This window comes from Bos indicus, chromosome 1 (assembly GCF_029378745.1).
Source record: "Bos indicus isolate NIAB-ARS_2022 breed Sahiwal x Tharparkar chromosome 1, NIAB-ARS_B.indTharparkar_mat_pri_1.0, whole genome shotgun sequence".
NCBI classification, from domain to species: domain Eukaryota; kingdom Metazoa; phylum Chordata; class Mammalia; order Artiodactyla; family Bovidae; genus Bos; species Bos indicus.
In genome coordinates, this window is record NC_091760.1 from 58,930,104 (window position 1) to 58,943,763 (window position 13,660).

At 39.6% G+C, this 13,660-nt stretch overlaps 1 protein-coding gene across 10 annotated transcripts in view; it reads left to right on the forward strand.

The window, feature by feature from the left end:
• The window catches only part of SIDT1 (SID1 transmembrane family member 1), a 115,184-nt gene that overhangs the window by 9,287 nt on the left and 92,237 nt on the right, over positions 1-13,660 (forward strand). The window lies entirely within an intron of this gene.

The window sequence follows — 13,660 nt, forward strand, 5'->3', positions numbered from 1 at the left end:
AAAAAGTATTGACATGTTATAAGGGTGTTTAAGAGGCTGACATTACTCCAGTTAGGAGTCTGATTTTATGGAGGACCCATGTTCTGCCTGCCTTGACCTGATAGTCGTTTGCTAAACCGCATAATGGATTCTGTGTGTGCTGTCCAATATGTTAGCCACTATCCACACATGACTATCAAGCATTTGAAATGTGACTAGTCACAAAATGAGATGTGCTATGTAGAACACACACCAGATTTTGAAGACAGTGTGAAATAAACAACATAAAATGTGTCATTAATATTTTATTGATCAAATATTTTTATATATTCGGTTAAATAAAATACATCAGTAAAATTAACTTCACCTCTTTCTTTTTATGTTCTTACTGTAGCTTCTAGAAAATTTGAAAGCAAAATGTGACTCATATTTTTATTGGACAGCACTGGTCCCAGGACTACAAGACTTTAGAGAAGTCATACATCCTACAGATAATTTTGTCGGAGGAAATGAGGCTTGAAAAGGTCAAAATAGATAAGTAGAACTTGGATACGCACAAAGAAAGGGGAAGGGCTGTTCAGATATGGAAGAATATGTTCTATTTCTTCTTTGGCAAGACTGCCATCAGAGGTGGTAGCAGTATATATTCCCACCAGGCAACACATAATGTCTAGTCTCTTCTTGTGATGACAGCCACATGATCATGATTGTCTAGTTTCATTAATTCATTAGGAACAGTAAGATAATATTGATTTATGTCATTTATTTTTTCATTTCTGAGCCAGAATATTTTTTTTGTCTCTCTGAATTTTTAAATTGAAGAATGATTAATTTTTCAACATTGTATTAGTTTCAAGTATACAGCAAAGTGATTCAGTTTTACATAGATCTGTATGTTCTTTTTCAGATTCTTTTCCAGCATAGGTTATTATGAAATATTGAGTGTAGTACCCTGTACTATATAGTGGGCCCTTGTTGTTTATCTACTATCTTTGGGTGGTGAGGTTACGGAGAATTTTAATATTCTTCTCTGTACTTTCCAAACATTTCACAATAAATACAATAAACATTTTGTAATAAAAGTAAAAAATAATATTTTACTTTTACTCAAGGCAAGGGAAGCACTGACTGAGGCAGTGTTTTATCCTTGTGTGTTCTACCCTTATGTGTTTTTATCCCTTTAACTACATGTGATCCTTCAGCAAATTCTCTTGCCTCCCTGAACTTTATTTTTCCCACTGATAAGAGAAGATTGCAGTTCTGATCCTTATTCAAGAACTAAGGTTCTGTTTTCTGACTTTTTTTTTTTTACCATGTATGAGATTGTAGATTTTTTTTAACTATAGACTAGAAATTTCTTGCCAAAAAGATCATTTCTCTTTGTCATGTAAAAGCAAGTAAATGGAAACTTTAAATTACTGTTTCCAAAAAACTTCTCTTTTTTCCAACTACAATTTTATTTTTAAACTTTACAAAATTGTATTAGTTTTGCCAAATATCAAAATGAATCCGCCACAGGTATACATGTGTTCCCCATCCTGAACCCCCCTTCCTCCTCCCTCCCCATACCATCCCCCTGGGTTGTCCCAGTGCACTAGCCCCAAGCATCCAGTATCGTGCATCGAACCTGGACTGGCATCTCGTTTCATACATGATATTTTACATGTTTCAATGCCATTCTCCTAAATCTTCCCACCCTCTCCCTCTCCCACAGAGTCCATAAGACTGTTCTATACATCTGTGTCTCTTTTGCTGTCTCGTACACAGGGTTATTGTTATCATCTTTCTAAATTCCATATATATGCGTTAGTATACTGTATTGGTATTTTTCTTTCTGGCTTACTTCACTCTGTATAATAGGCTCCAGTTTCATCCACCTCATTAGAACTGATTCAAATGTATTCTTTTTAATGGCTGAGTAATACTCCATTGTGTATATGTACCACAGCTTTCTTATCCATTAATCTGCTGATGGGCATCTAGGTTGCTTCCATGTCCTAGCTATTATAAACAGTGCTGCGATGAACATTGGGGTACACGTATCTCTTTCCCTTCTGGTTTCCTCAGTGTGTATGCCCAGCAGTGGGATTGCTGGATCATAAGGCAGTTCTATTTCCAGTTTTTTAAGGAATCTCCACACTGTTCTCCATAGTGGCTGTACTAGTTTGCATTCCCACCAACAGTGTAAGAGGGTTCCCTTTTCTCCACACCCTCTCCAGCATTTATTACTTGTAGACTTTTGGATCGCAGCCATTCTGACTGGTGTGAAATGGTACCTCATAGTGGTTTTGATTTGCATCTCTCTGATAATGAGTGATGTTGAGCATCTTTTCATGTGTTTGTTAGCCATCTGTATGTCTTCTTTGGAGAAATGTCTATTTAGTTCTTTGGCCCATTTTTTGATTGGGTCATTTATTTTTCTGGAGTTGAGCTGTAGGAGTTGCTTGTATATTTTTGAGATTAGTTGTTTGTCAGTTGCTTCATTTGCTATTATTTTCTCCCATTCTGAAGGCTGTCTTTTCACCTTGCTAATAGTTTCCTTTGATGTGCAGAAGCTTTTAAGGTTAATTAGGTCTCATTTGTTTATTTTTGTTTTTATTTCCAGTATTCTGGGAGGTGGGTCATAGAGGATCCTGCTGTGATGTATGTCAGAGAGTGTTTTGCCTATGTTCTCCTCTAGGAGTTTTATAGTTTCTGGTCTTATGTTTAGATCTTTAATCCATTTTGAGTTTATTTTTATGTATGGTGTTAGAAAGTGGTCTAGTTTCATTCTTTTACAAGTGGTTGACCAGATTTCCCAGCACCACTTGTTAAAGAGATTGTCTTTAATCCATTGTATATTCTTGCCTCCTTTGTCAAAGATAAGGTGTCCATATGTGTGTGGATTTATCTCTGGACTTTCTATTTTATTCCATTGATCTATATTTCTGTCTTTGTGCCAGTACCATACTGTCTTGATAACTGTGGCTTTGTAGTAGAGCCTGAAATCAGGTAGGTTGATTCCTCCAGTTCCATTCTTCTTTCTCAAGATCGCTTTGGCTATTCGAGGTTTTTTGTATTTCCATACAAATTGTGAAATTATTTGTTCTAGCTCTGTGAAGAATACCATTGGTAGCTTGATAGGGATTGCATTGAAGCTATAAATTGCTTTGGGTAGTATACTCATTTTCACTATATTGATTCTTCCAATCCATGAACATGGTATATTTCTCCATCTATTAGTGTCTTCTTTGATTTCTTTCACCAGTGTTTTATAGTTTTCTATATATAGGTCTTTAGTTTCTTTAGGTAGATATATTCCTAAGTATTTTATTCTTTCCGTTGCAATGGTGAATGGAATTGTTTCCTTAATTTCTCTTTCTGTTTTCTCATTATTAGTGTATAGGAATGCAAGGGATTTCTGTGTGTTGATTTTATATCCTGCAACTTTACTATAGTCATTGATTATTTCTAGTAATTTTCTGGTGGAGTCTTTAGGGTTTTCTATGTAGAGGATCATGTCATCTGCAAATAGTGAGAGTTTTACTTCTTCTTTTCCAATTTGGATTCCTTTTATTTCTTTTTCTGCTCTGATTGCCGTGGCCAAAACTTCCAAAACTATGTTGAATAGTAATGGTGAAAGTGGGCACCCTTGTCTTGTTCCTGACTTTAGAGGAAATGCTTTCAATTTTTCACCATTGAGGATAATGTTTGCTGTGGGTTTGTCATATATAGCTTTTATTATGTTGAGGTATGTTCCTTCTATTCCTGCTTTCTGGAGAGCAAAAAAACTTGTCTTTTTTGTATGCTCTGAGGGGTTTCCCATAGGGCTCCTCACTGCTGGAAGTGGTTTAGTTTTGTTTTTTCCTTCTGCCTCTGCTGCATGTGCTGAACCTGTTTTCCAATCAATTCCTTTTTTTTCCTTTCCAAGTGCCACATCAATAGGCTTCCTCTAGGTTTGGGTTTGGTTTTTCAGTTGTTATTTGGTTTGGGGTAGATTTTTACAGCTGTGATGGTCTCTTCTGAGGGAGTATTTTAGGTTCTTACACAGTTCGTCAAGATTTTCTGCCTTTCTGCCTTTCCTGACTTGGTTTCCATGTGTTACTTGATATATCCCCTAGGTCATTCCTGTCAGCTTGACCTGAAGATACCACGAAACCTCTTTGTTGCATTTCTTTCTTCATTTCAAACAGAAGTAATCACTCCTTGTTGATACTATTACTCGTTGCCATGCAGCAACCCAGAGTGTGTTAGCCAGCTCCTCCTGCATTGTGTAACACTGAAGCTGACTGAAGTTCCATCTCAACACATCAAGATGGTGCATTAATGGTTTAAAGGCACATCTAATGAGCTATTGGGCCTCATCACCCTTTCTGTTTATTTGTTAAGAAAAATATCAGATATACCACGGGCTACCAGATAATACATTCACAGTCCTTTCTATTTTGCTTAAAATAAAAATAAATTTATAAACGTTGATTTTTTTCTTTTGAATATTTTGAAAATGGAAACTTTGAGGTTTTCTGGTACATAGTTGGTAATATAAACCAAAAGAAAATTGAAGGACTTATATTTTGCTCAAAACCTAAGATAAGCAATAAGAGCATCATATTCCATTAAGTCCTCAGCCTAAGATCCTTTGGCTTTTATATATAATGTTTCTAAGAATGTATGTAAAAATTGTATAGGAGAAGCAGTTGATTTACATGTTACAAGATAGTACTTCGTTCCTAAAAAGCAAAGCTGAGTCTTATGTAGCAAATTGAAATTATATAGTAAATTTTATTAATAATAGCCTCAATTAAAATTAATTTTCTGTACTAATTAGTTCAAATTTTTATTCCCCTTACCCCCTCAGTTTATTTGAAGTGACAGTAATAGCCAAAGAAATTGATTTTACTACTGGCAAGAAGTTATATGCAGATATTAATTTTATTGCAAGATTTGACAGGGAATTTTCAGTTGGTTGAACAAGAAGAGTGAGGCTGGCTTGAAGGTGTCATATTGAGAAAATGTGTGCAGAGAAAGCTGCATATAAGTTTTCTTTCCTGATAAGAAACTGGTAGAAATCCACTTCCCGGTCACAGTTCCCAAGGCCTGGGACATTTTCTCTCTATCCCTGGTGGCTCAGGGGTAAAGAATCTGCCTATGATGCAGGAGCCACAAGAGACATGAGTTCAGTCCCTGGGTTGGAAAGATTCTCTGGAGAAGGGCATGGCAACCCACTCCAGTATTCTTTCCTGGAGAATCCCATGGACAGAGTAGCCTGGAGGGTTATAGTCCATGGAATCGCAGAGTCAGACACGACTGAAGCTACTTTGCACGCATGAACCACTGAAAAGCTCTTGAGGGGCTAGCTGTCAACCCATACTTTGAAGAAACTTTATTTTGGACCCAGCCTTCTACAGTTGATCCCAAGGATGGTTGGGGGGTCAGTATATAATTATGGAAATATTGGCTATTTAAAAATTAAGATCACCTATGTTTTGGTTAAACTTTAAAGTATTTGAATAAAATACTTATTTTCCAAAAATGGTGACAAAATTAATCTAACATCATCAAGTAACATGTTGTCCTGAGTAAAAACATCCTTTGGCCTCCTGGGAACTTAAACTTGATACTGTAAAGAGTGTAGATAAAAATTAACCTCTCCTTCTGCCTAATCTGGGATGCAAAAGATTTTCAACTTTGTTAGCTTCCTCACTGTTCTCCTATATGTATATATTTTTAACTAATCTTTATTTTTCAAAGCAGTTTTAGGTTTATAGAAAAATTAAGCAGAAAATGCAGAGAGTTCCCATATATTCTCTCTCTACTCACACACAGCTTCCCTTATTATTAATATCTTGCATTAGCATGGCACACTAATGATGAGCCGATATTAATGTAATATTGATATTGTATTGACCTTAATTATTTATTAAAGTCCATAGGTTACATTAGGTTTACTTTTGGTGTTATACAGTTCTGTGGGTGCTGAGAAATGTATCATGTCATAGATCCATCATTACAGTAGATTGTACAGAATAATTTCACTCCCACAAAAATCCTGTGTACTCTATCTACTCTTCCTTTCTTCCTTTCTCTCAGACCCCAGCAACCACTGATTTTCTTTACTCTCTTTTTAGTTTCACTTTTTCCAGAACGTCACATAATTAACATCATACAGCATGTAGCCTTTTCAGACTTGCCTCTTTCACTTAGCAATATGCTTTCAAGGATCCTGCATATCTTTTCATGACCTGATAGCTTATTTCTTTTTAGTACTAAATATTCTATTGTTTGGATGTACCATAGTTTGTTTATCCATTCATTTGTTAAAGACATCATGGTTGCTTCCAATTTTTGGCAATTATGAGTTAAGCTGCTGTAAACATTTGGGTGCAGATTTTGTATGGACACAAGTTTTCAACTCATTTGAGTAACTACCCAAGAGCTTAATTTCTAGATCATATGGTAAGAGTATGTTTAGTTTTATAAAGAAACCTCTCAAACTTGTCTTCCCAAGTGGCTGTACCACTTTGCACTCCCACCAGGAATGAAATGGCAACCCACTCCAGTGTTCTTGCCTAGAGAATCCCAGGGACGGGGGGATCCTGGTGGGCTGCCGTCTATGGGGTCGCACAGAGTTGGACACGACTGAAGCGACTTAGCAGCAGCAGCAGCAGGAATGAATGAGAGTTTGTGTTCCACACCGTTATCTGCATCTTCTGTTGTCAGTGCTTTGGATTTCAGCCATTCTGATAGGTGTAGGATGATATCTTATTGTTTTAACTTGCAACTTCCAAATGGCATACGCAGTTGAGTATCTTTTCATATGCTTATTTTCCATCTGCATATATTCTTTGGTGAGGCGTCTTCTCAGATCTTTTGTTCATTTTTAAACTGGGTTGTTTGTTTCCTTGTTGTTGAATTTTAAGTGTTCTTTGTAGATTCTGGACAGCAGTCTTTTATCAGACACAAGTCTTGCAAATATTTTCCCCTCGTCTGTGAGCTTATCTTCTTATTCTCTTAATAGTATTTTTTACAGAGCAATCATTCTTTAATAAATTACCATTTATCAATATTTTTCCCCATGGATCATGCCTTTGGTGTTGTATCTAAAAAGTTGTCATAAAATCTAAGATCCACCTAGATTTTCTCCTATCTTATCTTCTGGAAGTTTTATAGTTGAGAATTTCACATTTAGGTTTGTGATTCATCGGGAGTAAGTGTTTGTGAAAGGTATAAGGTCTCTGTCTAGAATTTTTGTTTGGTTTTTGTTTTGCATATGATATCCAATTGTTCTAGCACCATTGTTGAAAAGACTGCCCTAGGATTTCAGTCTTACGTGTATATTTATGGCCTATCTTGGACCAAAGAGCTTGAAGCAACTCGTTTTTTAGGATTCATTGCCCTCACTATTGTTCCCAACCTTCCTCTCTGTTACCACCACCTCCAGCCTCTTGTTGCTCCTTTGCTTTATGTATCTTATGTCTCTCTGCTTTTTCCCATCCCTTTTGTGTTTCCAGTCTTCTGTGAACACTATCAGCCCAATAAGGTTCTTGCTCTCCTCTGGCTTTTTGAAGCTTTGCTACTGGCAAAATATTCTTTCTCCTTCATTTCAGAAGATACGCTTGTTGCTTCTTTCCTGATTCAGAGCCATAATGGGTCCTCTCATTCACTGGAGAGCTGTCTCTCAATTTTTAAGGTTTTGCTATAGAATTTTATTAATACCAGTGGTAGAGGATGAAGAACATATATCATTTGGGCATTCAGTGTATATTTGTCTTGACTTCATGTCCTGTTTTTGCCTTTATTCATGCTAACAAGATTTTCTTTGTCAAGTTTGCTTAGCTGCAGAAATGCGTCATTGGGATTGCATTTGAGACTTTTTTCTATCCTTTCCAAAAAGAAATATAAAATATCCCCCAAAACCATAAGAAAGTGAAAATTGTAGTTTAAACTTAAGAGCTGAAAGGACCTTATAAATTATCCAATCTCTTCCTTTTAACAGGAGAGAAAACTGAGCTGGTAAAATAAATTACTTGTCCAAATTATGTAACTAGTTTGAAGCAAAGCTAGGAACATAACTTGGGTTCCTAAGGACATTTCCTTGGGATATTTCTATTAAAGCCTCCCACAAAAGCACATCTTTTGTGGTTATCAACAACAATACACACAGTTTTTAAGAACTATAGTCATACTTCCACAGTCAGGTCGTTTGATCATACAGTTTAAGAGTTTGATGTCTGACTCCCTTACAATTACTGAAAATTGAAACAAGAGGATTCTCATTTCTGTTTTTCTTCTAAGGATTGTCTAAACATCTCTTTGCCTATGTAAGTCGGGCAAGCAGAGTTGACGCTAAGTACAGCTGTGAATTTGACAGATTTCCTTCAGTGTTTCACAGAGCCACATCCGCCCACCAACCATGATCCTACCCTGACACCCTGCGGACCAATGTTCATCTCTTTAGTGCTTTCTCATCATTTATGCTGGGTTCCTTCTTTGCACAGACAGAGTGCAATTTGGAGACCCAAGCAGTTAACCTGTTACCCTAAGGCAGTGTTAATCCCAAGAACTGGTATTTCCAGATCCCCAATGAGTCCGGAAATAAGCTATGAAGATAAACTATAGGAAACAGGAATAACTGACTACTCTGTCCCTTTAGATCTAACTGCCCTTTTGTGGATGAAGTGACTCACAACTATTTTAATTTACCTAACCAGTGGTATATATTATGCTCCCTCCCAAATTAGCATGTAAATGCTCACCATTTTATTTGATCCTCTCTAATACTTACAAAAAAGGAATCCTGTATTTGTCCCCAAACTCTCCCCATATTGTCTTCACCAGAGTGAAGAAATTAAAGATTTCTAGGAGAAGGACTGTGTTTATCTGGGTATTAAAGGGACAAATGTGGGGGATAATGAGAGAGGCAAACAGAGGGAAGTCTGGGTGTGAAGAGGTGGTTTAGGGTGATCCGTGGATAGTAAAGTTCAAGTTAGCTGCAGGGTATGAGTCAAGCAGACAGAGAAGGAAAGAGGGTGTGGGGTCAGGCAAGGTTTTTGGCTACATCAACAGAAATCAACTAACCAACATAAGCAGAAAAAGAATTTATTAGACGGATATTGGGTGCATCCAGCCTGAGTTCCTAAGCTCCCACTAGAGTGACCAAGAGAGAATACACTGTAGAAATAACAACAGTCATGAAGCAGGAATGTTGTGGCCAGGATGCTCACCTAGGCACCACCACCTTCCCAGCCATTAGACATGGTCACCCCTAGGCCCTGCTGTCACGGTCCCTACTGATGTCACTACTGACAGTGAATGCTAAACTCTCCCTTCATCTTGTATCATTTAATCACCATTGAAAGCACTGGGTGAGACCATCCAACCATCTGAGCGTGGGTCCTGTATCTGGCCTCTGTGGCATCTACAGGCAATCTTTCCTCCCACCAAACACACAAGTGCGATACAGGGGAGGAAGTTCCTCTAAAACAGGCAAGGCATTTGGTTGCTGTTGCTGTTGTTTAGTTGCCAAGTCATGTCCTATTCTTTTGTGACCACATGGACTATAGTCTGCCAGGCTCCTCTGTCCCTGTGTGTGCTAAGTCTCTCAGTCGTGTCCACCTCTTTGCAACCCCGTGGATTGTAGCCAACCAGGCTCCTCTGTCCATGGGATTCTCCAGGCAAGAATACTGGAGTGCATTGCCATGCCCTCCTCCAGAGGATCTTCCTGACCCAGGGACCGAACCCATGTCTCTTTTGTCTCTGCATTGGCAGGTGGATTCTTTATCACTAGGGCCACTATCAACCCCACTAAAGTTCTCATGGGGTGTCTCTAGTGAGGATGTTTGTTGGAAGACAGCTACATGGACCCAGACATAAGTGATCGGGACTGAAGGGAGGAGATCTAGGCTAGCAAGGGCTTCTGTCTTTGCCCATTTAATGAGAAGTGTTTCATCTGAACATCAGAGTAGAACTCAAGTCATATATATATCATCTCTGCCACAGTGTTCACTCCACAATTAGAAATAGTTTTGTCTCTTAAATATGGTCTTCCCTGAGATGTCTTCTGCTTGTCTCGGGAAATTTTCTTTGAAGATTTTGAAGAGGAAGATGTTTGCAGATGATTGGCTTTGTCTTGTTTAGGAAGCAGTTTACTTTAGGTTACACTTATGTCCTGACCATACGTATTTAAAATTATAAATGGCACCAGTCTGGCAATGAATACCACTACAGAAATAAACAGCTGATAAGTGTCAGATCATAAGTCTCACAATTATCACAGTTTCATAGTGCTTTTCCATCTTTAGAGCATTAATTAATTAGGCCCCAGAACAGCTCTAGAAGAAGCATGCCTGCAGTGCAATCACTCAGCACATAAATAAAAGCCAGGGAGTAGCTTCTTGTGTTCTGCCTCAAATCAGAAAAATAATCATTTTTCCCTCTTTAACTCCCTCATAGGAGAAGGAGTAGAAGTAGGGAATAGGGAGACAAAGGAAAGATAAAGAGGAAAGAGGAATCACACATAAGGATGAGCATACTCGGATGCCTGAGAGGTTGGTGAATCAACAGAAACCCCTGATTCTGTCCCAGGAGCCCAGGCTGGAGATGCCTCAACCTGAGGGAGGGAAGTGGGACGGAGGAGCTAATGCAAAGGCTGTGAGAGGCCCTGGAGAGACAGAAGATGGCCAGCTCTTGGCGTGAGAGGCAAATGGCTGCCGACAGTTTACGAGGCCATGGGTAGGGAACAGGATGGGGGAGAGTTTTTGCATAGTGCTTTCTTGCCTCCCATGGTTTGGCCCCAGTGGACTGCCACCTCTCCAGCCTTGTCATCATCAGGAGGGAGGAAGCAAGCAGCACCCACCTGGGGATGCTGGCCTGTGGGATGATGTCTGTGGAGGCTGGAGGGGAGCAGGGTAACCACCATGCCTATTGACCTGCTGACTCTGAGCAGCCCCTGCTTCCCCACTGCTGCCTTCTCAGGGTAGAGGCCAGCAAGTCAGGATGGGAGCAGGAATGGTGGGGAAGTGGTGGGGGAGAGGGGTAGAAGTAAAATTGGTGGGAGAAACAAAGAACCTGGAGGGGTGATAATGGGTGTGGTCACCTTAGGCTCTCTACCCTTCCAGTGTCCCCTGGCACACTGCACTCCCTTTGCATTTAGCTTCTCTTTTCTGAGGTTCTCACTGCTACCTTAGGTGGATGATACCTCAGAAAATCAGAGCTTATGGGAGAAAATAACAACAGATTTGCAGAGGGAACTAACATGAGAAACATCAACCCTTATCAGATGCAGCAGAATTAATGAACATGAGGAATAAGGCATCATAATAAGCAAAGTGAATATCCTGGAAGAGATATGAATAGGAGGGCACTTTTCAAATGAAACAGGTTATAGTTATAATGATGAAGCAACTGGACATCCCAGGTTTAAAAAATAATGTTGTTTACACAAAGACCTCAGCAGTGGGTTGAACATTAGAGTGAATGATGGATTAGAGAACTGGAGAATAAAGCTGAGGATCTACCTAAAGAGATGTCAAAATTAAAGAGAAAAAAATAAAGAGAAAAATTCAGAAATTGGGAGGGAAGACCCAAGTATGACATCAACATAATAGGGGTCTCACAGGAAGAAAACAAATGGAGAGAAAGGAATATCTGTAGAAATAATGCTGAAGAATCAATAACAGCCATTTCCCTGACATCCTGGGGTGTTTTTAAGATTTGTGAAGAGCTACAACCTTAGCTGTCGGAGAAGGCAATGGCACCCCACTCCAGTACTCTTGCCTGGAAAATCCCATGGAAGGAGGAGCCTGGTAGGCTGCGGTCCATGGGGTCGCTAACAGTCAGACACGACTGAGCGACTTCACTTTCACTTTCCACATTCATGCATTGGAGAAGGAAATGGCAACCCACTCCAGTGTTCTTGCCTGGAGAATCCCAGGGACGGGGGAGCCTGGTGGGCTGCCGTCTATGGGGTCACACAGAGTCGGACACGACTGAAGTGACTTAGTAGCAGCACAACCTTAGCTGGACTACCTGCAGTCATATGAAAACAATAACTGTGGTGTATGTATTAGCGTTGTTAGTCGCTCAGTTGTGTCTGATTCTTTAAGACCCCATGGACTGTAGTCTGCCAGGCTCCTCTTTCCATGTGATTCTCCAGGCAAGAATACTGGAGTGGGTTGCCATTCCCTTCTCTCGGGGATCTTCCTGACCCAGGGACTGAACCTGAATCTCTTGCACTGCAGGCAGATTCTTTACCATCTGAGCCACCAGGGAACTAAGTGTCAAATACATGCTTGATTCCAAATACGTCACAGATAAAGTCCTTAAAGAGAGACAAAACAAATACATGGAACAATAAGCAAATATGAAAATATGATGTAATTGAGTGCTAACTTGGGTAGTACAGTTCATACAGTTCATAAGTTTTATGATATTGAATGACAAGATTAAGGTGAATTATGAGTCTTCAGGACATACCAGACTTGACACCAGTTCTTGTGGAAAAAAAAAAAAAATCACAGAATTTCCCAAAATGTATTCTATGGAACATTGTTATGTGGAATAGTCTCAGTGCTGCATGTGAAAGGGATTCCAAGCGTAGTGGAATTTGGTCATATTTTGGCCACCCAATATCTGAACCCCATTCCTGTATATTTGGGGGAAAGTCCTCATTTCATGAGTCCTTGCTGGAGATAGAGCTCTTTCCACTAGGGAAGCAGAACAGCAGGCATCTGCTTTCTCGAACACACCTTTCCCACACCCACCAGGCTCAGACCTGGGCGTGTGGCCTCAGTGATGCCTATCAGACCTGCTTTCCCCAGACTTTGATACGGAGCCAGTGATGCAGGGAGGCAGCTGTTCAGCAGCAACAGAGGCAGCACTGGGCATCCGGGGATGGTCGTTGCAAAGGGGTGGCACTTAAAACCTCCCAAAGGCTTCCTATTGTCCTTAGAGTAAAGCTCCCACTTCCCTATTGTGACTTTAAGACTCTTCAGGACCATCATGGCCTTTCAGGACCTCACACTTCAGCAAACCCAATTTTCCCCTAATCCTTCAGACTTGCATCTTGCCTTCTCTTTCTCTCTTTCTCTTTCCCTCCTTCCTCTCTTTTCTTCCTTGTGTGTGCTGTGCTGTTCCCTTTGTTTGGACATTTCTCTTGCTTTGTCTGCATTTTTCTGGTTAATTTCTATTCATCCTTTAGGAAGATATTTCCCAGAAAGTCTGTGCCATGCACTTCCACAGCGACTTGAATGTTAATACACTTGCTTGTTGAATTGGGATTCCGTGTGCAAACATGTGATCTCAGTGAGGGCAAAGGCTATGTCCTCACTGCTTAGTAATGTACCTCTGTGCCTGGAACAATGCCTGGCACAGGGTGGGGAGTCAAATATTTACTGAATGAACAAAGTCCATCCTAAAGCAGCTACAATCTAGACTGTGTATTGTTCTATATTTCTAGCCTGCCAATTATTATACCTATAGTCATTGTTTTCTCATGTTTTTACTGGAATTTAAATGTTTAAAATAAAGTTTAAATCATAAGCCAAATGAGGAAAGAGTATATAAATGTATTTCTGTCCAAATGATTGCCGGCATAATTACATGGGTGAGACAAGGTCTGTAAAGCATGATTCTTAGGAAAGTGCTCTGAATACAAAATGCTGAGACTCTAAAATAGGGAATAAATAGTTTCCAAGGGGTAAAC